Source organism: Colobus angolensis, unplaced genomic scaffold, assembly GCF_000951035.1.
Source record: "Colobus angolensis palliatus isolate OR3802 unplaced genomic scaffold, Cang.pa_1.0 Scaffold162, whole genome shotgun sequence".
Lineage (NCBI taxonomy): Eukaryota > Metazoa > Chordata > Mammalia > Primates > Cercopithecidae > Colobus > Colobus angolensis.
The window spans coordinates 3,463,543-3,467,176 of record NW_012114733.1 but is presented as its reverse complement, the minus strand read 5'-3'; the positions used below and the strand labels follow the sequence as shown (position 1 = coordinate 3,467,176).

At 44.3% G+C, this 3,634-nt stretch overlaps 1 protein-coding gene across 3 annotated transcripts in view; it reads left to right on the top strand.

The window, feature by feature from the left end:
• Positions 1 to 3,634, top strand: part of KDM4C (lysine (K)-specific demethylase 4C) — a 381,948-nt gene that overhangs the window by 49,296 nt on the left and 329,018 nt on the right. The gene's annotated exons all lie outside the window — the stretch shown is intronic.

The following is a 3,634-nucleotide window of genomic DNA, read 5'->3' as shown; positions in this document are numbered from 1 at the left end:
AGGAGAATGATGTGAACCCAGGAGGCAGAGCTTGCAGCGAGCCGAGATTGCACCACTGCACTCCAGCCTGGGCAACAGAGCGAGACTCTGTCTCAAAAAGAAAAAAAAAAAAGAAAAAATTAAGAAATGTGTCCGGGCACGGTGGTTTGTGCCTATAATCTCAGCACTTTGGGAGGCCGAGGCAGGAGGATCACTTGAGGTCAGGAGATCAGCCTGGCCAACATGGTGAAACCCTGTCTCTACTAAAACAAACAGAAATTAGCTGGGTGTGGTGGCATGTGCCTATAATCCCAGCTACTCAGGAGGCTGAGGGCAGGAGAAATGCTTGAACCCGGGAGGTGGAGGTTGCAGTGAGCAGAGATCGCGCCATTGCACTCCAGCCTGGCTGGCAGAGTGAGACTCCATCCCTCCCCTCCCCGCTAAAAAATGAAAAAAAAAAAAAAAAAAGCTGCACAGTAATGTGTTAATGAGAAACACTGTGTCACAATGCTGAAATATAAAAATGAGACCAATACCAGTATTTATGAAGGGATTGTTTACGAAGAGTTATGATATACTGGACAGACAATACATTTGCTGTTGAGGAGACTAACTGCTCTGTTCTAGTTTCCTTTTTTTTTTTTTCCCCGACAGGGTCTCCCTCTGTCACCCAGGCTGGAATGCACTGGCACAGTCATGGCTCATTGCAGCCTTGACATCCCAGGCTTAGGTGTTCTTCCCACCTCAGCGTCCTGAGTAGCTAGGACTACAGGTGTGTGCCACCATGCCCACCTGATTATTGTATATTTTATAGAAATGGGGTTTTGCTATGTTGTCTTGGCTGGTCTTGAACTGCTGGGCTCCAGTGATCTGCCTGCCTTGGCCTCCTGAAATGCTAGGATTACAGGCATGAGCCACTGCACTTTGGCCTGTGTTCTAATTTTCTGTTTTTCTTTCTTTTTTTTTTGAGACAGAGTCTTGCTTTGTCACCCAGGCTGGAGTGCAGTGGCTCAATCTTGGCTCACTGCACCCTCTGCCTCCTGGGTTCAAGTGATTCTCCTGCCTCAGCCTCCCTAGTAGCTGGAATGACAGGCGTCTGCCACTATGCCTGGCTAATTTTTGTATTTTTAGTAGAGATGGGGTTTCACCATATTGGCCAGGCTGGTCTCAAACTCCTGACGTTGTGATCCGCACCCCCCACCCCCACCCCCCCGGCCTCCCAAAGCGCTGGGATTACAGGCATGAGTCACCATGTCCAGCCCTCGGTTCTAATTTTCAAACAAGGAGTCCTGTAAGTTACTGACTGGGCACCTTCCTGTCATCTGTAAAATGAGATGGTGTTTTGCTTTTGTTTTCCTAGCATGGGGGTTATCCCACCTCTTGTTTCTTTCCAGTTATTCTGTGTGAGATGGTAGAGCATGCCATGTTGTTAGGTAGAAGACATGTCCCCAGCTCTACAGTTAGCACGCTTTGAGAGAGGTAATTTAAATCAGTGCTAGCTATGTCAGCCCTTGGAAAGACCAAGAGCACATCTAAATGTAACTTGGTGATGGGCATTTTTGTAGTGGAAGAAAGACTGTAGTCCCGTCCATTTGTATATTCTTTTTGATGACTTCATAACAGGTTCTTTCAGTATTTTCTCAGATTCTTACAGAATTCAGGTAGCAGATCTTCTTTTTTTAATAATTGGATTTTCTAATGAAGTGGTAGTTCCCCCTGTGAATTCTTGCATTTCAAAAATTTTTGTTGGTCGTTATTGGCCCGGTTTGGAGTTGGCTCTGTGGCACTGAAACTCAAGAGGAAGATGGGGGCTCCTAGCTTTGTTTGGAAATCAGCCCCATGAGGATAATGTTGAAGGTGCTGAGGGTGACAGCAGGAAATGGGAAGGATGTTGTTGAGGATGGAATGTAGAGTGATAACTGTGGAGATATGGAAAGACTTAGAGAGTGACAGGTTAGTGGTTTTAACCTAATTTTGGGGAACAAGATTCATATAGACTTTTTCCCTTCTATTATATGGAAAGTACCATAAAAATATTAGTAATAATCATGTATGTCAGTTTATCAATTTTTCTGTAGCCAACTATGCTTTTATGTACAACAAAGGAGAAAGCAGCCCCTAAAATATGCCACAGTGAAGAACACACGTTTTGTGTGCTCAGTTGGAAGTGTTTCTGTAGTCATCCAGGGCTTCTTTCACAGTCTCCGTGTTAATATTATAGCAGTTTCTCAGGTTTATGGGCAAGTGACTATAGCTGTTCCACTTGGTAGACAAAGCAGAATGCATTATCAGGCCATCTTTGGTGCAGTTCACAGAATTGTCACCTGTGCCTGGCAAATGGCTAAGTTCTAGCAGACCCTCCCTGCCATTCTGCTGCCTCACAGAGACTCCTCTTAAGAAGTTACACAGTTTTGTTCAGGACTGTGCTAGATCCCACTTATCCTGGTGCTGGTTATTCAGTTTTCATAATTGCTCAGGCTTTGTATTTTGCCTTTTTTCTTTGGCTATTTGCATATTGGTTATGGAACAGAGAGATAAAACATGCGCATAGAGTGGATTCCTGTTAGGTTTCTGCCACTTGTACAGTCTCGCTCCAGTTACTGGACATGTTTATGGAGTAACTGATACAGCTGTTTAGTATTGGACAAATATGTGATTCATTTTAAAGTAGTAAGCTCAAAACCACTAACTTCATATTTATAGCCTGTCTCCAAAACTCCTTCCTTTATTCTTTTAAAATTGTTGTAATAAGTATGGACTCTGTAATGCTTGCTACATTTTTTGCAGATTTGGCCACAGATTTATTTTCTTTTATTCACATTTCTTTTTTTCTTTTTTTTTTTTTGAGACGGAGTCTCGGTCTGTCATCCAGGCTGTAATGCAGTACCCTGTGATCTCAGCTCACTGCAACCTCCGCCTCCTGGGTTCAAGTGATTCTCTTGTCTCAGTCTCCTGAGTAGCTGGGATTATAGGCCCATACCACCATACCTGGCTAATTGTTTTTAAATTTTTAGTGGAGATGGAGTTTCACCGTGTTGACCAGGGTAGTCTAGAACTGACCCCAAGTGATCCGTCCGCCTTGGGCTCCCAAAGTGCTGGGATTACAGACGGGAACTACTGTGCCCGGCCTGATCCACATGTTTTTAAAAGTTGGTTAATGTCACATAAAATTGGGATTTTGGGCTTAAAAAAAATCAGAAAATCTGGCAGCATTCCCAGTGACTGAGTAATGGCTGTCTCCTTTAGACAGGATAGTATGTTGTCTGCAAATACACATCACCCCCATACCCACCATTTTTGACATACACCTGGCTGCCTTCACTAATTGCCGTTACCTGCCTGGCTCTTTGGGCACCTGAGTTTGTAATTCCTGCTTTATTACTGAGCTCTCCACTTCCTGCTGTGCTCTTGTACTCTTTGTTTTTTGTTTTCTTTTTTCTGAGACAGAGTCTCGCTCTGTCAGCCAGGCTGCAGTGTAGTGGTACATTCTTGGCTTACTCTAACTTCCGCCGCCTGGGTTCAAGTAATTCTTGTGCCTCAGCCTCCCCAGTAGCTGGGATTATAGGCGTGTGCCACCATGCCTGGCTAATTTTTGTATTTTTATAGAGATGGGGTTTCACCATATTGCCCAGACTGGTCTTGAACTCCTGACCTC